The sequence below is a fragment of the Nerophis ophidion genome, linkage group LG14 (genome assembly GCF_033978795.1).
Source record: "Nerophis ophidion isolate RoL-2023_Sa linkage group LG14, RoL_Noph_v1.0, whole genome shotgun sequence".
NCBI lineage: Eukaryota > Metazoa > Chordata > Actinopteri > Syngnathiformes > Syngnathidae > Nerophis > Nerophis ophidion.
In genome coordinates, this window is record NC_084624.1 from 31,775,362 (window position 1) to 31,799,198 (window position 23,837).

Genomic DNA, 23,837 nt, shown 5'->3' on the forward strand with positions numbered 1-23,837 from the left:
AACAAGAGCAAACTTTTTTCACAAGTTGACGTTTCAAGGTGAGTTTATCTTTTTACTAATCTGCGTAAGTCTCCAAAGCCGGAATTTATGAAAAAAGTAAGCAGAACTCTGCACCCATTTTATCATATATTCTATAAACATCTAGATGGATAAATTAGACTAGTCAGTGTGCAGCTTTTATATCATTATTATCCACTAAAAATAAGTAAACACAAGCCAAATATTGTTGAAAATCGCTGTGGAGGTTCTGCTGATCACACAGGTGTATGGGAGATCGGCGTTTAGAGTTCAATACAGTTTTGTTGAACATCAAATAGATGGGTACGAGTCTTGACTTTTCAGTCTGGTTCTTACGTGTTGGTTCTCTCCATCTCTCCAAACCTTCTCCTCTCCTGCTGCTCCCGGCCGTTACTGATAAAGACAACAGGTGATTAGACAACTAGTCCCAGCTGGGCAATCTAATCACCTGTCAGCTGTGTTCCAAAGCCCGCCCTGGCACATCCTGCCCCTGCAGCCAGCGCGCCGACCACGCCCTCCCCCTACCCCCACAATAGCCTTCAACAGAAGTGAATTAACCTCACAGTGTCCGAATTGTGTCACAAAACTTGTTTCAATAATGATTCGCTCAATGAAACACTGCTTCCCAGCAGGGGCGGGGCAGCAAATGTTCTACCCCCAAACACAAGACTCCTAAAGGGTCCCCTATACCAGTCTGGATCCAACATCATAGCCTCATACACACACTTGGTATGTTTACATACACTAAAAAAACAAGTTGAATCCAGCTTCTTAAAACACTTGTAAAACCTTATTTAGATTTTTGACATTTTAAAAATATCATTGACATACCATGTCTTCAACATATCGTAAATAACGTTACGGTTGGATGGTCGCATGTTTGCCCGCGGATCGCTTCCCCAAGCTGCTGACGGAATTCCAGAGGCAGTGTGCAGGTAGGACATTTATTTATTTTCCATAAATCAGTCCATGATATAAAAGTGTAGGAAAAATACAAACAAACACACAAGAAGAGCGTGCCGATTGCACGGGGAGCTAAGGCAGAAAACTAACACTGGAAAGCTAACATAAAAACAGGAATCAAAGGAGTACTAATGTAACTTGTTGTTGGAGCAAACAAAACAGCCGGACCGAGTGTGGCGAAAAGCAGGAATAAATAGCTCTCTGATTGGTGCCCAGGAGTAGGTGAGCGTCCTGAACACCAATCAGTGGCAGGTGAAAATAATCGGCACCCATTGCAACCAAAAAACAGGGGTGCTGAAACTGAACTAAGAGAGTCTCAAACTAAAACAAAACATGATCACATAAACCCCCTTTTAACAATTTGTTTTTGTTTACAAAAAAGTGTCAATGAATTTAATATAATGTGGCCAAAATAAAGAAAATTAAATATCATATAACCTGTTCATATTCACTTAAATATTATTATACATACGTCACATTTTACTTTTACTTCAGTGTGTAAAGTAGAGATTAGTTGATTTAGGTAGGATTACCATCAGTGAATAATACACATAATAGCATAAAACCCCCTTATTATTATTGTTTGTATTATTACTATTATTATCTTTATTTTTATTATTGATATTACTAGTATACAGTGCATCCAGAAAGTATTTTCAGCAAGGGATGGCACTTGATAACGATTCGGATGTTTATCGATTCTCTTATAGATTCTTATTTGGAAAAAATGATAAACAGGTGGATTAGCATCAATTTGGTTCAGTTTAAAACTAACGTGACCTTGCAAAGCCAACAGTGAGGTATTTAAAGGCACATTTAAAAAAAAAAAAATATTAGAAATAAATATTCTTCTGTTGAATACAACAAATTAAAACATGTGTAAATTAGATGGGCAGCAGAGTTAGTGCATAACGTCACCATGTTGCTGTCTGATGTCACTACACACGTTGCCCCATGACGTCATTCATTCATTGTTTGGAAAAATGGCAAGCGATTTTGAGGAATTGAAACACTTGGAACCGGTTCTAAACAACAATTGGTTCTCGATTCCCATCCCTATTCACAACGCTTTACTTTTTCCACATTTTGTTTCGTCCCCGCCTAATTCCAAAATGGAATACATTCATTTACGCCCTCAAAATTTTACGCACAATACCCATCAAGAACAATGCAGAAAAGTTTTTAGAAATGTTTGCAAATTTTAAAGAATAAAAAACTCAGAAACTACATGTACATCAATTGTCACGGCTTTTGCCATGAAGCTCAATAGGGAGCTCAGGTGCATCCTGTTTAAACTGATCAGTCTTGAGATGTTCTTACTGTCACAAACTGGGAGACAGATTTGGCAATTAGACCCCAAAATGCAGCAGACGACAGGCAGATGGTGAGTAAAGTAATATGGTTTAATAACTAAAAGAAAACACACTTACGAAGGAGTGGGGGAACACAGCACAAAAAGGCTAGGGCAAAAACAGAATTACAAGTCATGGAACGTCTTTTACTGATCAATAAGCAGCAATGGGCAGTCAGTAACACAGTTTGTAACATAAACAATCTTCCAGCACTGACTGAGGGGCAAGCTGGCTTATAAAGAAGAGTGATTGGCAACCTCAGCCTATCAGGCAGAAGTGAGGGAAACAACGCTCAGGCCAGAATAGTGTAGCCAGAAAATAAGGAAACACAGTGGTGAATTCCGTTGGTTGGACATGTTTTGGAAAAACACACAGCTGCCTATATATAAGGTCCCACACTTGACAGTCCGTGGCAGAGCACAAACGAAGAATAAAGTCGAAGGAACTGTCTGTAGACCTCCGAGACAGGATTGTCTCGAGGGACAGATCCGAGGAAGGGTACGAAAAAAATACCTGCTGTCTTGAAGGTCCTAATGCGTATAGTCAGCTGCATTATCCGTAAATGGAAGAAGTTTGGAACCACCAATACATTTCCTGGAGCTGGCCGGCCATGAAAACTGAGTGATCGGAGGACAAGGGCCCTAGTCAGGGAGGTAACCAAGAACCTGATGGTCACTCTGTCAGAGCCACAGCCTTTCCCTGTAGAGAGAGAACCTTTCAGAAGGACAACCATCTGTGCAGCAATCCACCAATCAGGCTTGTACGGTATACAGTGTCCATTTCTTACTAAAAAGTTTGCCAAAATGCACCTGAAAAACTATCAGACATCGAGAAACAAAATTATGTGGTCTGATGAGAAAAATATTGGGGGTTTTTTCAGCATAATACAGCATTATGCTGTGGGGTTGTTTTTCAGCAACAGGAACTGGGAGACTGTTGTCAGGATAGAGGTTAAGATGAATGCAGCAATGTACAGACTGGGGTGACAATTTATCTTTCGAAAAGACAAGGACCCTAAGCATTCAGCCAAGATGTCAAAGGAATGGCTTCCGGACAATTCTGTAAATGTCCTTGAGTGGCCCACCTACAACCCAGACCTGGATTCGACTGAACATCCAAGGAGAGATCTGAAAAGGGCTGTGCGCCGACGCTTCTCATCCAACCTGACAGAGCTTGAGAGGTGCTGCAGAGAGAAATGGGCAGAACTGCCCAAAGGTAGGTGTGCCAAGCTTGTGGTATCGTATGCAAAAAGACAATCAGAATCAGAATATTTTTTATTGCCATTGTTTTAGAACGGGTTCACAAACTAGGGCTTTTTCTTGGTGCATTCGTGCAACATAAAAGACATATAAGACAGAATAGGTAATAAGATGAGCTGTAACTGAGCTATCAGATCTTGTTATAGTTCATGTGCCTGATGGCCGAGGGGAAAAAACTGTTCAGGTGGCGGGATGTGTGGGTCTGGATGGACCGTAGTCTCTTGCCTGAGGGGAGAGGGGAGAATAGTTTGTGCCCAGGGTGAGAAGAGTCAGCTGTGATCTGACCCACACGCCTCCTGGTCCTTGAGAACAGGTCCTGGAGGGATGAGAGCTTGCAGCCAATCACCTTCTCAGCAGCACGTACGATGCGCTGCAGTCGATGCTTATCCTGGACTGTGGCGCCGAGGAACCACTCGGTGATGGAGGAGGTGAGGATGGACTCAATGATGGCTGAATAAAACTGCATCAGCATCTTGGTCGGCACCTTCAGCTTCCTCAGCTGCCGCAGGAAGTACATCCTCTCCTGGGCCTTCTTGATGAGGGAGCTGATGGTCGGCTCCCACTTGAGGTCTTGGTTGATGGTGGTGCCCAAGAAACGGAAGGAGTCCACAATGGAGACGGGGGTGGGGGAGTCAATCAGGGTGAAGAGGGATGCTGTACTTGCTGCCAAAGGTGCATCAACAAAGTATTGAGCAAATGCTGTGAATATTTATGTACATACCATTTCTTAGTTGTTTTTTTTGATGCATTTGCAAAAATTTCTAAATTAACGGGTATTGACTGCAGAAAATTGAGGAAAACAATTAATTTGTTCTATTTTGGAATGAGGCTGTAACATCACAAAATGTAGAAAAAGGTGAAGCGAAAGTCAATACTTTTTGAATGCATTGTATTTTTAATGCATCTCTTAGGAGTTAAGTTTCCCCCTGTCTTGAAGAACTAATGATGCCTCAGTTTCGAACTTTAATCAAAGTTTCTTGAACGCACCAAAATTAGATGCAAAAGTTCAAACGTTCTCCTATGCTGTCACAAATTATATGTATGTTTACGTGTTCCAAAATGCTGACATGATGTTTAAATGCTTAAATGTGAGCTTTGTTATAACATCTGTATTGACCGAAGTGTTAAACGTTGGGTATGATTCGAGCAACCTTATTTTTGAACTTTCACGGCTATATTGTATTAATTGTATATTGACATCAAGGAGATGATTTTTTAACTTAAATGGCAAAACAAAAATCTTCAAAGTGTGCAAAAGTCCAGGGACTCTCCCTGTGCTTCGGGCCCAGAAAAAGCATTCCCACATACGACCCTACTTTCACCCCCCTTGATCCCCATTGCCGGCAGCACTCATGCAACCCAAAACCATGACCACCAATATGCTTGACTGGTGGAAAGACACAATTGTCTTCTCCCATACGGTGGCATCTCTTTAGACAATAATGGCTACATGCTGACTCATTTTCCCTGGATACGAAATCTGATTTCTACAAAGTGTATCCATATTCCATAATATTGTTGTCCCTTAAGAATATATACTGTATCAAAAATGGTTGCTGAAATGTGAGAGTTTAAACTTCTGCACCCACAAGAGGAAATGTCCATCCAAGGCCCTCAGGGGGGCTAAGATAAGATAAGAACGCTTTGAGACAATCTCCACACTCACATGCAAGACTAACATAAAGTACACACATTAGAAGCAATGTATTAACATTTGAGTACAAAGCAGTGCGACAGTAATCTCTAATTCAATTTTGAATGTCATCTATTTATTTAGCATTTACAATGTCACACTCTAGAAGTGTAAAGTAAAATTATACTTCTGCGGTCTGAGCTCGACCTCACCATCTTTAGGATTTTGCAAGGGATCCAATCTTGGTAAATCCAAGCATGGTGTTTGACACTCCTAAAATCACTTACCTATTATAGTTTCTAGATGCAGAGATGACCCATGTGTGGACCAGTTACCTGCTTTTGGTTGTCAAAAAAAGGCAAAACCAAAACACTGAAAACACGAAGCTGTCTAATCAGCTAGTTTTGCAGCATCTTTTCGGAATTAGCGTGAATCTGGTCCACTAACGAATATGTTCGTACTGCAGACAGAACTACTTCAGGATACAGTTTGAGGGTAAAAGTTGCCATTTCTGCTGTTTTCTGCTCAGTATCAGTTTTGCGCCTTCTGTCTCCTTCCTGAGGATTGCCAACATCAATCACGTGGACCTCTTCTGTATCTTGATGACCACCACATGTGGTCGATTAGCCAGCACCTTTACCTTTGTATCCCATAAATCTCTCTACTAGTGCTCCATCTTTTGGTGTTTTTGCTGTTATGTTTTATTGTACAACCAGTTAAAAGCAATGTTCATACCTTGTGGCTTACCTCACTTCAAAGCAGGTGGTGTTTATCACAAATGCTTAACTGTCATTCTTCCATTATCAGTAGCAACTTTTTTTTTTGTTATTTGGGGGAATAATACTACACAAAAATTAAATCTGTCAATAATTGATTTATTCAAAAAACAGCAGACACATACACCATACACAGTGGTACCTCCATGTATGAATATTTGAGGTACCAGAGGTTTCTTCGCTTTTTGTCATGCCTTAAGTTTCGAGGATGAATTTTAAATGCGAGCATACCCACCGCTGGTAGCAAGGGTTCACATCCCAAAGCCAGAGATTAACACAATCCAGAGATCGACACAATCCTTCCTCGTAAACAACCTAACTGAAAATGTTAGTGAGAAGGAGGTAACCGATAAGACTACAAGGACGTCCCCCACCAAACAGACTGGTGAGACAGAATCCACCCTTGGTGCTTAAGCAACGTCCAAACTGTGGACATTTATCAATTAAAATATGGAGAAGCTGCCGTGTTTCAGTTCGTGACTACAAACTATGCTTGCACACTCTGTCTTACTCGGACATTTATGTCGTTTGTTGTCAACTGTGACCTCGCCGGTCGACACTCAAACACACCCATTTGCAACATAAACACCAATAACAATTCCGATTGTTACATGAGGGAGAAGCAACCCAAAGGAGACGGATTAGTCCGCTCTCCAAAGTAAATGTTGTTTAATAATGATAATCAAAACAACTACCAGAGTTGTTTGTGTTGTATTGTTTTCAAACAATATTTCTTAAAGGGGAACATTATCACAATTTCAGAAGGGTTAAAACCAATAAAACTCAGTTCCCAGTGGCTTATTTTATTTTTCGAAGTTTTTTTCAAAATTTTACCCGCCCGGAATATCCCGAAAAAACGCTTTAACGTGCCTGATTTTCGCTATTTGCGAAGCAAATGTCCATTTTCCTGTGACGTCATCCAGTGATTCCGATACAAACAACATGGCAGATACCACAGCAAGATATAGCGACATTAGCTCGGATTCAGACTCTGATTTCAGCGGCTTAAGTGATTCAACAGAATACGCATGAATTGAAATGGATGGTTGGAGTATGGAGGCAGATAACAAAAACGAAATTGAAGAAGAAACTGAAGCTATACGGCCATTTCTGCCTTAGCATCACCGGTAAAATGTGCGGACCAACCGATCGGGACTTTCGCATTGACACTGGAGCATTTTAAATCCATTGATTGCTAAGTGTTTGTTTGGCATTAAATGTGGGTGGAAGGAAATGCTGGATGCAAATATAGCTACAAATGCACATACAGCTAGCCTAAATAGCATGTTAGCATCGATTAGCTGGCAGTCATGCCGCGACCAAATATGTCTGATTAGCACATTAGTCAATAACATCAACAACACTCACTTTTGTGATTTATTTGACTTTATCGTTGGAAATGCATCTGCAGGTTATCCATACATCTCTGTGCCATGTCTACCTTAGCATCGCCGGTAAATAGCATGTTAGCATTGATTAGCATGCTGTGCTAATCGATGCACATTCTATGTAAATCAACTTGAATCCGTCCCTGATCGTGTTGTTACACCCTCCGACAACACACCGACGAGGCATGATGTCTCCAAGGTACGGAAATAGTCGAAAAAATGGAAAATAACAGAGCTGATTTGACTCGATGTGTATAATGTGTTTGACAAAATGGCCGATGTGATGTCATCGCCCCGAGAGCGATAAATAGAAAGGCGTTTAATTCGACAAAATTCACCCATTTAGAGTTCGGAGATCGGTTAAAAATATATATGGTCTTTTTTCTGCAACATCAAGGTATATATTGACGCTTACATAGGTCTGGTGATAATGTTCCCCTTTAACTTTTTTTTTTTTAAATGGGTATTACATGTTTAAATTGTGGATTAAATTAATTTTGATTCATTTCAATGGGCGATTTAAGAGACACTTTTTTAGTTACAAACCTGGTGATTGATCCAATCCAGCTCTTAAAATGAGGTACGACTCTTGATCAATATTTAATATGTAATTGTTTAAACTTCAATATGTATACAACTCTCTTTAATTAGCACAATTGTACTAAACAAGAAACACAAACTATGAACATAGTCACTTCCTATACAATGTCTGCTCTCAATGGGATGCCAATTAAAGGGATGTTTATAACTTCCTGTTGAGATGAATTAATCATAATACTCAAAATGGTAAGAAATAAAATAAAAAATAAAATACAAATACAATTTAAAAAAACGAAGCAAGTGTCTGTTCTTGTATTTCTCACCATCTCCAGGTCCATCTCTAAGTTGAATGTCAAAGTTGACAACTCCTAGGTTTGTGGTCACAACCTTCTACCATACAAGTGAGAGACATGGTTAGCAATCTAGAATTGACCTTCACCATCACAGAGGATGCAGCAGCTCACTGGCTCAGTACGTTAGTAGCAACATAAGATCTGTGATTACGCTGTTGCTAATAGTAGTTCCTCAGCATTCACACTTATAACTATTGCTAATTCTTGGTTAATATGCAGGTTACAACATATAAATGGAGGTTTTTGAAGGTTTTTTAGAGGGCTTTGTGGGCGCAATGTTTTACTCCCATTAGCTGCATTGTTACCATACATCCATGTTGTAATATATTTATTCCCAATGCTCGCTATGTCAAAAAGCTTTGACCTGGCAGTTGAAAAGCTTTTAGTTGAGCACACACAGCTTTAATCAAAGATGAAAAAGCAGGGGACACATCATGTTTGACTTTCTAATTACTTCTCTTAGGACCCCAACCATTGATTTTTGCAGATGCCTATTGATTTTCCGTCCTATTTGACGTTCGTCCCAAATACAGTGGAAGGCATGACGTCAGCATGACACTGAATTATTTTTATGGCTTTCCTTTTGTCTATGTACTCAAGCTGGAGCAGTATGTCGTACCCAAAAACACTGGTCTGTTGTTTCTGATTATGTTGTTTTACTTTGGGCAGCCTAGTGGACAAACATGTATCTGGTGCGATAATCTAACACTCTTGGTAGACTTTTCTGATTGGAGCAAAATCTCAAAAACTAATCTCCCAAGAGTGATGCATTTCAAAAGGTCAGAAGTGGGTCTGCTATTAATTAATTTGTCTCCTTTAATATGTTCTGTTATACTGCAGTTTGTTAAGTGACACCACTATGTCGTTAGTTTTGGAAGACTGTCGGTAAGCCAACCTGAAGAAAGCATCAAGAGTTAAGAGTGCAGTTTAGCTCCTTAACGCTTTGCTAATTGGCAATTGATGTTTTTTTGTTTTTTTTTTGCTCCATTGTCCCTTCTACACTTGTTTCATGTTCTATCAGCCTAAAGAGTCCAAAGAAACCAAGCAAATGTCAGGAATGTGTATCTTACAATTCACAATTTGATTCGGTTTTCCTACTTGGGATGACAATTCAATTCAGAATCAATTAAACACGATTCCTGATTCAAATTGATTCTCACAAATGATTTGGTATTAAAATGTCAAAACTTTTTCAAAAGAGGTTACAGGTTACAAAAGCTCGCAATGGCTGCTGACCTATGGCGTATAAGCATACCAAGTAAAGCGTGAAAATGGCTTAAAAATAAGCATTTTTTTATGATTGCTGAGGGGAGATGACAGAAACAGACACCAGGGTGTGGGTATGTACAATGATTTATTTTATATATATATATATATATATATATATATATATATATATATATATATATATATATATATATATATATATATATATATATATATATATATATATATATATATAAATACACACATTAGGGCTGCGAATCTTTGGGTGTCCCACGATTCAATTCAACATTGATTATTTCGATTCAACGCGATTCTCGATTCAAAAACGATATATTTCTGATTGTAAACGATTCTGTATTTATTCAATACATAGGATTTCAGCAGGATCTACCCCAGTCTGCTGACAAGCTAGCAGAGTAGTAGATTTAAAAAAGAAAAAGCTTTTATAATTGTAAAGGACAATGTTTTATCAACTGATTGCAATAATGTAAATTTGTTTTGACTATTAAACGAACCAAAAATATGACTTAATTTATCTTTTTGAAAATATTGGACACAGTGTGTTGTCAAGCTTATGAGATGGGATGCAAGTGTAAGCCACTGTGACACTATTGTTCTTTTTCTTTATTTTTCTAAATGTCTAATGATAATGTCAATGAGGGATTTTTAATCACTGCTATGCTGAAATTATAACTAATATTGATACCGTTGTTGATAATATTCATTTTTGTTTCACTACTTTTGGTTTGTTCTGTGTCGTGTTTGTGTCTCCTCTCAATTGCTCTATTATCTGCAGTTCTGAGTGTTGCTCGGTCAGGTTTGGTTTTGGAATTGGATTGCATTGGGGCTTCACGATGGAAGAGGGATTAGTGCGTCTGCCTCACAATACGAAGGTCCTGCAGTCCTAGGTTCAATCCCAGGCTCGGGATCTTTCTGTGTGGAGTTTGCATGTTCTCCCTGTGAATGCGTGGGTTCCCTCCGGGCACTCTGGTTTCCTCCCACTTCCAGAGACATGTACCTGGGGATAGGTTGATTGGCAACTCTAAATTGGCCCTAGTGTGTGAATGTGAGTGTGAATATTGTCTGTCTATCTGTGTTGGCCCTGCGATGAGGTGGCGACTTGTCCAGGGTGTACTTCGCCTTCCGCCCGATTGTAGTTGAAATAGGCGCCAGCGCCCCCCGTGACCCCAAAATGGAATAAGCGGTGTGAAATGAATGGATGATGGATGGATGAATAGATGTTATGGTATTGCTGTGTATTGGTTTTTTGGATTGATAAAAAAAAATGATTTAAAAAAAAAAAAAAGAGAATCGATTCTGAATCGCACTACGATAGAATCGCGATTCGTATTAGGATCAATGTTTTCCCACACCCCTAATATATATATATATATATATATATAGTCAATATATTTATATAATAATAATAAAAAATACTACTAAACTATAGAATGGTGTGTGTGACCTAAATACAAGAGTGTGTAGTGTAAGACTATGTGTGCAATAATTGTTGTGTGTTACCGTGATGTTGAAACGAGGAGAGGGAACAAAGCAGGAAGACAGTCCGAGGGTCAGGCAGATGATCCAGGGCGAGAGAGAGGCGTCAGAATCCATGTCCATGCGAGGATCGAGGATCGAGGAAGACAGTCCAAATCACAAAGGAGCACAAAGGAAGGTACAGTACACCAAGCGAAGGTATCCAAAGAGGTAAACTAAGTTCCTGCAAGGATCCCTTGGTGCACTGGTCCTTTTAAGCAGCTCGCCCTCATCAGTTCCAGGTGTGCAGATTGCCGTTGCGTGGGTGTGCTGCTCTCAGCGCGAGCAGGGGCGTGTCCTAACACGTTGTCAGCGGAGCCTCTAGGTCCTCCCGCAGAGGAGGGAGAAGAGGACTGCAGTGTGCCGTAACACAATTTTTGAAAATATATTAATTTATTTACAATTTAAATGAATAAGAATCGAGAAGCGGATGTGAATCAAATTGTTCAGCAACCCTCCTAAACAATAGGTTGTATTCACCGGACGTCACGTCCATCTTGATAAAAATGTGAGACTCGACGTAGTGGGCCAGTTAAGCGTCTGTGGTCATAGCGTTCTGGTGCCATTTTGCCTCTCGAAGCAAAATGCTGTTTGTGTGCCATGTTCAAGGCTGCTTAAACCATTTGAACTGTGAAATGGATCAAGGTTTTTTCAGGGTTTATCAAAATGTAACCAATGTGCAAAATTTTACAAAAAACAACAAGGAAAGTGGGACACGCTCCAGATAAATGCAGCAGAGCCAAAGAACACACCTTTGCAGTGATCACTTTAATAAAGGGTGGTTTGATATATTTTTAACGCTTACTTGCCATTTAATTATTATCTTGACAATGTTAGTATTTTATCTTGTTTTGGGGTTCTTAAAACACGTTTTTGCTAGTTATTATCCATCCATCCATCCATCCATCATCTTCCGCTTATCCAAGGTCGGGTCGCTGGGGCAGCAGCCTAAGCAGGGAAGCCCAGACTTTCCTCTCCCCAGCCACTTCGTCTAGCTCTTCCCGGGGGATCCCGAGGTGTTCCCAGGCCAGCCGGGAGACATAGTCTTCCCAACGTGTCCTGGGTCTTCCCCGTGGCCTCCTACCGGTTGGACATGCCCTAAACAACTCCCTAGGGAGGAGTTCGGGTGGCATCCTGACCAGATGCCCGAGCCACCTCATCTGGCTCCTCTCGATGTGGAGGAGCAGCGGCTTTACTTTGAGCTCCTCCCGGATGGCAGAGCTTCTCACCCTATCTCTAAGGGAGAGCCCCCCCATCCGGCGGAGGAAACTCATTTCGGCCGCTTGTACCCGTGATCCTATCCTTTCGGTCATGACCCAAAGCTCATGGCCATAGGTGAGGATGGGAACGTAGATCAACCGGTAAATTGAGAGCTTTGCCTTCCGGCTCAGCTCCTTCTTCACCACATTATGAGTGTCCCAATCCAATATCTAATCCGTCCTATACCAGCAAAATATATCGATATAGGCTTGCATTTAAACTCTCCAAAATAAGCACTCATATACAAGCCGTTTTACTTATGAAAAGCTGGACAGCCAATTAACATTTCAATGTCCTCCAGTAAACACACAATATTGGCTAAAACACAACAACGCTTCACTTCAATTTAAAGACAGCATAAGTCTGTCATAAGGTTTGTGGTTTTCATGACTACAGCTGTTCTCTGACCTATTCGACAATACAAAGTAACACAAATATATACTATGACTTCTGCTGTTTTATATCTGTATTGGCCAACACTACAGGGCTCACATATCGGAATCCCATCGGAAGGGAAAAAGTATGCACAGTCCTAGTGAACATCTTTGTGTCACCAAAATGATTTTGTGTTAGACAGTGTCAGTACCACTCTGTGCTAAACTTAAAGGGGAACATTATCACAATTCAAAAAGGGTTAAAAACAAAAAAAATAGGTTCCCAGTGGCTTGTTTTATTTTTCAATTTTTTTTTCCAAATTTTACACCTCCCGGAATATCCCTAAAAAAGCTTTAAAGTTCTTGATTTTCGCTATTTGCGATGCGACTGTCCATTTCCCTGCGACGTCATACAGTGCTGCCAATTTAAACAAACAATGGCGAATAGCACAGCAAGATACAGCGACATTAGCTCGGATTCAGACTCTGATTTCAGCGGCTTAAGCGATTCAACAGATTACGCATGTATTGAAACAGATGGTCGGAGTATGGAGGCAGATAGCGAAAACGAAATTGAAGAAGAAATTGAAGCTATTGAGCGAATAGCTATTGACGCTATTCGGCCATAGCGTGGGTGTACCTAATGAAGTGGCTCATAGCATGGCTGCCTTATTAGCATCGCCTGTAAAATGTGCGGACCAAACGATCAGGACTTTCGCATCTTGTGACACTGGAGCAACTTAAATCCGTCGATTGGTAAGTGTTTGTTTCGCATTGAATGTGGGTATCTAGTTTCAAATGTACATACAGCTAGCGTAAATAGCATGTTAGCATCGATTAGTGTAGCATGTTAGCATCGATTAGCTGGCAGTCATGCCATGACCAAATATGTCTGATTAGCACATAAGTCAACAACATCAACAAAACTCACTTTTGTGATTTCGTTGACTTAATTGTTGCAAATGCATCTGCAGGTTATCCATACATCTCTGTGCCATGTCTGTCTTAACATCGCCGGTCAAATGTGAAGACACTGGCAAATTCAATGGGGGTCTGGCGGCAGATTTCTTGCCAGTGGTGCAACTTGAATCCCTCCCTGTTAGTGATTTTACACCCTCCGACAACACACCGACGAGGCATGATGTCTCCAAGTTTCCAAAAAAGAGTCGAAAAAATGGAAAATAACAGAGCTGAGACCCGGTGTTTGTAATGTTTTGAAAATGAAAATGGCGAGTGTGTTACCTCGGTGACGTCACGTTCTGACGTCATCGCTAAAAGACCGATAAACAGAAAAGCGTTTAATTTGCCAAAATTCACCCATTTAGAGTTCGGAAATTGGTTAAAAAAAATACATGGCCTTTTTTCTGCAACATCAAGGTATATATTGACGCTTGCATAGGTTTGGTGATAATGTTCCCCTTTAAACAGTCGTAGTAAAGAGCCCCTCCCTTCACCGTGGTCGTTTTGCTTTGTCGTCTCAGCAAACTTCCTTTTAATCAAAATTAGCCGGCCATAATTTGCAGCTCTTGTTCCTGTAAAGTCTTTGAATAATGCAGCGCCATGTCCTTAAACTTCCAATCGGATTTGTCTGCTCAGCAGAGAAAGTGACAAAGACACCGACCCGCTTGGAGCGTGTGGTGGGGGGCTTGGAGAAAGCAGGCGAGGCGAGCGGCCCTGCACAAAAATAAAAGCGGGTGGGTGAAAAGGTTGGTGTGGAGGCAACGCGGAGACACAGATGCGTGAGAAAGTGCTCTGGACAGACTGTAGAAAGAGATAAATAGCAGGACTGATTGTAACAGAAAGGGCCACACAGTGCAGCATTTCTATTAGCTTCCAAAGGATGTTTAATGTGATTTGCCTGTGTAATGACACAATAAGTCATTTGTATTTTTTAGCTTTGGGTCAGTGCTTGTCTTGCTGTTTTTCGCTACATTGTACCTACAGTACCTCCTCCTGATAACTGGAAGGTTGAATACATGTATTTTTAGCAACGTGGCACATGATGAATGGCAGTGGTCTCACTTTGTGACAGCTACAACCATAACGAGAACATGTGGAGCCGTGACGGTACCCCCCCCCCCCCCCCCCCCTCCTAAAATACTAAGCAAAGGTTTATTTCGAACTGTATGTTTAATTGTTTGTAGGTAAATAGGAGAGGAACTTACTATACAAATGCATTATGAATGTGTACTGTCGCTGATCACATGATATAGTTCCAGGCTATAGTTTGTATCGTATAAATGCTGTAATGACCATGCAATTATTTTACCACTGTTGCCCTCAGGTGTTAACACATTTTGTAACTCTATTGACATCCGAAATTATTTGGCCAGTAAAAAGGGCTCATGCCTCTCCAAATCCCACCAAATCCAACTAAGTGATTATATATATATATATATATATATATATATATATATATATATATATATATTTAGTCAGCCACAATTGGTGGCTGACTAACTTTTTTTTGCCCCACTGTGTGTGTATATATATATATAAAAATATTTAGTCAGCCACCAATTGTGCAAGTTCTCCCTCTTAAAATGATAACAGAGGTCTGTAAGTTTCATCCTAGGTACACTTCAACTGTGAGAAACAAAATGTGAAAAAAAAAAATATCCAGGAATTCACATTGTAGAATTTTTAAAGAATTTATTTGTAAATTATGGTGGAAAATAAGTATTTGGTCAATAACAAAAATTCAACTCAATACTTTGTAATATAACCTTTGTTGGCGATAACAGAGGTCAAACAATTACTATACCCTATACAGATATATATAGGCATTATATATTTATGTGTATGTATATATATATATATATGTATATATATATATATATATATATATAATATGTGTGTATATATATTTGTGTCTATATGTGTATATATATGTATGTATGTGTATATATGTATGTATATATATATATATATATATGTATGTGTGTATACATATACACGCACACACACACATATATTATACATACATACAGTGGGAGAGTGGCCGTGCGCAACCCGAGGGGCCCTGGTTCAAATCCCACCTAGTACCAACCTCGTCACGTCCGTTGTGTCCTGAGCAAGACACTTCACCCTTGCTCCTGATGGGTGCTAGTTGGCGCCTTGCATGGCAGCTCCCTCCATCAGTGTGTGAATGTGTGTGTGAATGGGTAAATGTGGAAGTAGTGTCAAAGCGCTTTGAGTACCTTGAAGGTAGAAAAGCGCTATACAAGTACAACCCATTTATTTATTTATTTATATATATATATATTTAGTCAGCCACAATTGGTGGCTGACTAAATATTTTTTGCCCCACTGTGTGTGTGTGTATATATATATATAAAAATATTTAGTCAGCCACCAATTGTGCAAGTTCTCCCTCTTAAAATGATGACAGAGGTCTGTAAGTTTCATCATAGGTACACTTCAACTGTGAGAAACAAAATGTGAAAAAAAAAAATATCCAGGAATTCACATTGTAGAATTTTTAAATAATTTATTTGTAAATTATTGTGGAAAATAAGTATTTGGTCAATAACAAAAATTCAACTCAATACTTTGTAATATAACCTTTGTTGGCGATAACAGAGGTCAAACAATTACTATACCCTATACAGATATATATATGCATTATATATTTATGTGTATGTATGTGTATATATATATATATATATATATATATATATATATATATATATATATATATATATATATAATATGTGTGTATATATATTTGTGTCTATATGTGTATATATATGTATGTATGTGTATATATGTATGTATATATATATATATATATATGTATGTGTGTATACATATACACGCACACACACACATATATATGTGTGTGTGTATGTGTGTAAATATTCCATATTTTCTGGACAATAAAACGCACTTAAAATCATTTTATTTTCCCAATACTAGACAGTGTGCTTTGTAACCCGGTATGCCAAACTGACCAAAAAGCCATTTTTTTTGGTACATTGTGAAATGATAAGTTTGACCAGTTGATGGCAGTAACACACAAGAGATATGTATAGACTGCAATATGGCTTAAGTAAAAGACACCAAAATTGTATGTTTCTTTGAAAATGTAGAACATTACATATAGTTTTGATGCTGTCAGTGACATTTTACTATGTAAATAGTCATGAAAATAAAGGAAACACATTGAAAGAGAAGCTGTGTCCAAACTTTTGGCCTGTACTATATATTTCCAATGTATGGATAAACGTCAATTTAAAACTTTTTTTTGTTGCTTATCAGCATCCATGCATTTCAACAATACCACATTTTTCACACGTGTGTCCCCCCCAACAAAGAAGACAATATCAGACGGTCCAATAGCGTTTAATTGCCCGTGTTTTTTCTTTTTATACGCCCCGCTGAAAAATAATAGCCACTCAGCACTTCTGTCAACAAGATAGATGCTGGCTGTGCTTGTCTGCGAGCTTGTCGCGAGGCGCGTGCGACGCTTGCATACACTCCAGGAATGTTCAGGTGAGGTATTACAAGAAAATGTCTATCTGAAGAGGAGGGGGCGGGGGTCCATTTCTTTGAAGCATTCTGATACACAAGGTGACAGGGTGACAACGTCTGTTAACTGCTAGTATTCCCATAAGTTAGCACCTTTCGGTGGTGTTTACATTACAGCAATATGCTACGTGAACTTTTAGCGCTGCATCAATACGTAATGTTATTTCGATCAATCGTACTTGCCTGCCTTTAAGAGCAACACGATTACTGTGTTCAAATGCACACGTTCGATATTCGCCATCCTCGGGGCAAATTCCTCCCACCCCCCAGCATCCTAAACTCCTGTAGGAAATAATTTGATCTAAAACCGTTTGTTTAACTAAGGCCAAGGAATGGTACTCGGGTGTCAGCCTGCTGGGAATGATGATAGCGAGCAAGATGAAATTAGCAATGCATGTAAAAACTGTGGTAGGAATTTATTAGGACTTTGGATGATTGATATTTGCAACCAACAAGAACATTTCTGTTTCTTGCTCTAGGGTTTCACCTGCCCTCAACAAAGTCCACCGCCAGCAGAGCTACTTTGCATAAGAGACCAGGCCAACTGTGCACTACCTTTTTTAACTGCGGGGTGCATGCAAGTGTTTGTCTATTATGAGTATTAATATTTTACTCTGCAATATTGTACTGCTTTTCCGTGTTGCACATCCACATCTGTTCTCTCGGTCTTAAAACTAACCAATGTACATTTATAATGTACCTTTTTTAAATGCTGGCTTTCAGCAGTACTGAATTTTGCAAGCAATAGTTTGTGATGCATCTAGAAGAGTTTAATTGCTATCTGTGTTATAAAGACTTCTTCATCTTGATAGAAATCCAACATCTGCAAGTAAGAAAAAGCAATGACTTGTTTTCCTGCTAAACTGTTGATGGATTATCTACAGTGTAATTATGATTTCAGTGTGATAATTTATACATACCGTTATTAAAAAAAAAAGCGACAGGACATCTAAAGATTCTCACCTTTTTGTCCCTAATGATTAAAATGATTAGCCTCCCAAAAACTGCTGTAAATATTTTAGAGATTTGTTTCAACTTCAAACGAGTTATTGTAACGGTACAGTGGGAGAAGTAGACGACACAGAGGCAAGGGGGCGTCGTTAGCTTGCAACGTGTTTATTAAAATATATGTGTGTGTGTGTGTGTGTGTATATATATATACATAGATACATACATATACAATATATTTATATGTATGTATGTATGTATATATATATATATATATGTATGTATGTGTGTGTATATATATATATCATGTATATGTACGTGTGTATATATATCTATATATATATATGTATGTGTGTATTTATATATATATATATATATATATATATATATATATATGTGTGTATGTATATATATATATATATATATATATATATATATATATAAATATATATATATATATATATATGTACAAACCCCGTTTTCATTTGAGTTGGGAAATTGTGTTTGATGTAAAATTAAATGAAATACAATGATTTGCAAATCATTTTTAACCCATATTTAGTTGAATATGCTACAAAGACAACATATTTGATGTTCAAACTGATATATATATATTTTTTTTCAAATAATCATAAACTTTAGAATTTGATGCCAGCAACACGTGACAAAAAAATCAGGAAAGGTGGCAATAAATACTGATAAAGTGGAGGAATGTTCATCAAACACTTATTTGGAGTATCCCACGGGTGTGCAGATTAATTGGGAAGAGGTGGGTGCCATGATTGGGTATAAAAGCGGCTTTCATGAAATGCTAAGTAATTCACAAACAAGGATGAGATGAAGGTCACCAATTTGTAAGCAAATTGTTGAACAGTTTTAGAACTTTTTTTTGTCAACGACCTAATGCAAAGAATTTAGGGATTTACCATCTACGGTCCGTAAAATCATTAAAAGGTTCAGAGAATCTGGAGAAATTACTCCACGTGAGCGATGATATTACAGACCTTTGATCCCTCAGGCGGTACTGCATCAAAAACTGACGTCTATCTCTAAAGGATATCACTACATGGGCTCAGGAACACTTAATAAAATCACCGTCAGTAACTACAGTTGGTTGCTACATCTGTAAGTGCAAATTAAAACTCTGCTATGCAAAGCAAAACTATTTATCAACAACACCAAGGAAAGCCGCTGGCTTCGCTGGGCACGAGCTCATCTAAGATGGACTGATACAAAGTGGAAAAGTGTTCTTTGGTCTGACGAGTTCACATTTCAAATTATATTTGGAAACTGTGGACGTGGTGTCCTCCAGAGCAAAGAGGAAAATAACCATCCGGATTGTTTTGGGCACAACGTTCAAAAGCCAGCATCTGTGATGGTATGGGGGTGCATTAGTGCCCAAGGCATGGATAACGTACACATCTGTGAAGGCACCATTAATACTGAATGGTCCATACAGGTTTTGGAGCAACATATGTTGTCATCCAAGCAACGTTATCATGGATGCTGCTGCTTATTTCAGCAAGACAATGCCAAGCCAAGTGTTACAACAGCGTGGTTTCGTAGTAAAAGAGTGTGGGTACTTTCCTCGCCCACCTGCAGTCCAGACCTGTCTCCCATCGAAAATGTGTGGCGCATTATGAAGCGTAAAATACGACAGCGGAGACCCCAGACTGTTGAACGGCTAAAGCTCTACATAAAACATAACATAAAAAATGAGAAAAAAATTCCACTTTCAAAGCTTCAACAATTAGTTTCATCAATTCCCAAACGTTTATTGAGTGTTGTTAAAAGAAAAGGTTATATAACACAGTGTTGAACATTTCCTTTCCCAACTACTTTGGCACGTGTTGCAGCCATGAAATTCAAAGTTAGTTATTATTTGCAAAAAAAAATAAAGTTTATGAGTTTGAACATCAAATATCTTGTCTTTGTAGTGCATTCTACTGAATATGGGTTGAAAAGGATTTGCAAATTATTGTATTCCGTTTATATTTACATCTAACACAATTTCCCAACTCACATGGAAACGGGGTTTGTATATATATATATATATATAAATATATATATATATATATATATAATATACATGTATACATATATATATATGTATGTATGTATGTGTATATATATATATATATATATATATATATATATATATATATATATATATATATATATTTATTTTTACTAGTAATAGAAGCGGTTCGCTGGCACACACCAATATTCCATCAGTGTTGGCGCTAGGGATCTTCCTAATGTGGTGTGTGTATATATATATATATATATATATATATATATATATATATATATATATATATATATATATATATATATATATATATATTTATATATATATATATATATATACACACAGGTGCTGGTCATATTATTAGAATATCATGAAAAAGTTGATTTATTTCATTAATTCCATTTAAAAAGTCAGACTTGTAGAATATATACATTCATTCCAAACAGACTGATACATTTCAAGTGTTTTTTGCCAAAAAGGAGATAATTATAGCTGACAACCAATGAAAACCCTAAATTCAACATCTCAGAAAATTTGAATATGGTGAAAAGGTCAGATGTTGAAGACACCTGGTGCCACACTCTAATTAGCTAACTAACTCAAAACACCTGGAAAAGCCTTTAAATGGTCTCTCGTTTTGATTCTGTATGACACGCAATCATGGGGAAGACTGCTGACTTGACAACTGTCCAAAAGATTACCATTGATACTTTAAAGAAGGAGGGCAAGACACAAAAGGTCATTGCCAAAGAGGTTGGATGTTCCCAGAGCTCTGTGTCCAAGCACATTAATAGAGAGGTGAAGGGAAGACAAAGATGTGGTAGAAAAAGTGTACAAGCAAGAGGGATAACCGCACCCTGGAGAGGATTGTCAAACAAAGCCAATTCAAAAAGGTGGGGGAGATCCACAAAGAATGGACTGCAGCCTGAGTCAGTGCTTCAAGAACCACCACGCATCGACGTATGCAAGATATGGGCTTCAGCTGTCGCATTCCTTGTGTAAAGCCACTCTTGAATAAGAGACAACGTCAAAAGCGTCTCGCCTGGGCTCAAGACAAAAAGGACTGGACTACTGCTGAGTGGTCCAAAGATATGTTTTCAGATGAAAGTCAATATTGTATCTCCTTTGGAAATCAAGGTCCCAGAGTCTGGAAGAAGACAGGAGAGGCACAGAATCCACGTTGCCTGAAGTCCAGTGTCAAATTTCCACAATCGGTAGTGGTCTGGGGTGCCATGTCATCTGCTGGTGTTGGTCCACTGTGTTTCCTGAGGTCTAGGGTCAATGCAGCAGTCTACCAGGAAGTTTTAGAACACTTTATGCTGCCTGCCGCGGTCCAATTTTATGGAGGTGAAGATTTCATTTTCCAACATGACTTGGCACCTGCACACAGTGCCAAATCTACCAGTACCTGGTTTAAGGACCATGGTATCCCTGTTCTTGATTGGCCTGCAAACTCACCTGACCTTAACCCCATAGAAAACCTATGGGGTATTGTGAAGCGGAAGATGCCAAATGCCAGACCCAACAATGCTGAAGAGCTGAAGGCCACTATTAAAGCAACCTGGGCTCTCATAACACCTGAAGAGTGCAACAGACTGGTCGACTCCATGCCACGCCGTATTGCTGCAGCAATTCAGGCAAAAGGAGCTGCAACTAAGTATTGATTGCCGTACATGCTGAAACTTTCCATGTTCATACTTTTCAGTTGGCCCACATTTCTAAAAAATATGTTTTGGTACTAGTCGTAACTAATATTCTAATTTTCTGAGATACTGAATTTGGGATTTTCAGTAATTGTCAGTACTAATCATCAAAATTTAAAGAAATAAACATTTCAAATATATCACTATGTTTGTAATGAATTGATATAATATGTAAGTTTCACGTTCTGAATATAATTACTGAAATAAATCAACTTTTTCGTGATATTCTAATATGAACAGCACCTGTATGTATGTATGTATGTATGTATATTTTTTTTTTATTAGTAATAGAAGCGGTTCGCTGGCACACACCAATATTCCATCAGTGTTGGCGCTAGAAATGTTCTTAATGGGGTGCTAGGGACCCCATCAAGTCATAAACATGGGGTGCCCCAGTAAATATTTTAATTTCCACTTTTTTGTTTTGAAAACAAATGATAAATGTATGCATTATCTTGTTGTATCTCACATTCTATATTGTGTTTTGGAAAAAGGTTATAATTGTTACTTAATTCATTAAAAACAAATCATACAAAAGAAAACACATTTTAATGTATATATAAATGTATTCAGTTACAAACATTCATTCACTTTCTTTATTCCTTCATGGATCCAAACCTTAAGGCTGCTGGTATTTTTTTAACATATTTTTATTTTAATACTTTCAGAATGTTCTATTTTGGCCAAAGTAAGACAAAGAAAACCATCTGAAGTTGTGTTTATTTTTTAGTTTTAATGCCATGATTTTAATAGACCGGCCTGTGCACAGATTTTCCTCCACGTGGCCCCTGAGCTAAAATTAGTTTGATGCCCCTGATTTAAATGAATTTAAAATAAAGTGATTTTAGATTATATTTTGTAATCAATTTAATTCCGGTTTGAAAACATGAATACATCATGATTATCGTATTTCCTTGAATTGCCGCGGGGGCGCTAATTAATTGAAAACGTCTTCTCACTCCTGCGCTTACCAAAGGCATGCGGTATAGGCAAGCATGTGCTAAATATTTTAAAACCTCTTCTCACTCCGGCACTTACCAAAGGCATGCAGTAAAAATTTAAGTGTGATGTAAGCTTGGACCTTAAATCCTACTGAATAGCTCTTAATCTTCTTCCCTTTATGCGATTTCAAATTACCGGTTTTGAAATCAGCCTCCGCCATTTTGAAAATGACGACAGGGGAAGTGTCACTCGTGACGTCACAAGTTTGACCAGGTGGTAATATTTAGCATGCGCTAATTATTTTGCGGAGCAAGTTTGACCCGGCAGTAATACAAGGCAGGCACATACTATATGCTCTGCGGCAATTCAAGAAAAAAGGTAATTACAATGTGCAACAATGTCTGGCATGTGTCCCATTCTTATTGAATTATATGAAGAGAAATAATGTGTTTATTGCCATTAACGTGTTTTTTGTTTTTGTTTTTTGCGAGCCCTGCTATTATACATATATTTTTAATGTGATTAAACATAAAGCACATGCTGCATTTCCTTAATTGCATGCCATTGAAGGTTGCCGAAGGGATCAGCATGGGCCACTCAAGTGGAGACAGTGATTTAGGCAACAGGCTGCCATTTGTCCTTGTAGTTGATGCTTTCAGTCCACGTAGCCGCCCGACATGGAAAAGAGCCCCCGGTGAAAATTGCTTTCCATTACATGTGACCCTATCTGTAAATGATGCTCCCTGCTGATACAATAATTTGCTTCCTCACACCATTTTTGTTAGGCAATACGGGGGGCGTGCGGCACAGCAATGGCTCTCTAAAAATAGAAATGCTTTCTCTACATGCAATGTTTGGATGATGGATGATACCCTGGCGAATGGGGAACCTTGCATATAAAACAAAGCAATTTTACCGAACTTGTCATGTTTGTCATGCCTTGTGCATTTTCCCTCTACGCCATGGGTGTCAAACTCTGGCCCGCGGGCCAAATTTGGCCTGC

The 23,837-nt window shown here is 38.6% G+C and overlaps 1 long non-coding RNA gene across 1 annotated transcript in view; it reads right to left on the reverse strand.

Annotated features, from left to right (window-relative positions):
- Positions 1-201: 201 nt before the first annotated feature.
- LOC133568475 (uncharacterized) overlaps positions 202-23,837 on the reverse strand; it is a 36,535-nt gene continuing 12,899 nt past the window's right edge. The window contains exon 3 of the long non-coding RNA XR_009809611.1: positions 202-411. This is a non-coding gene — a long non-coding RNA (uncharacterized LOC133568475). The remainder of the gene's footprint in view (positions 412-23,837) is intronic.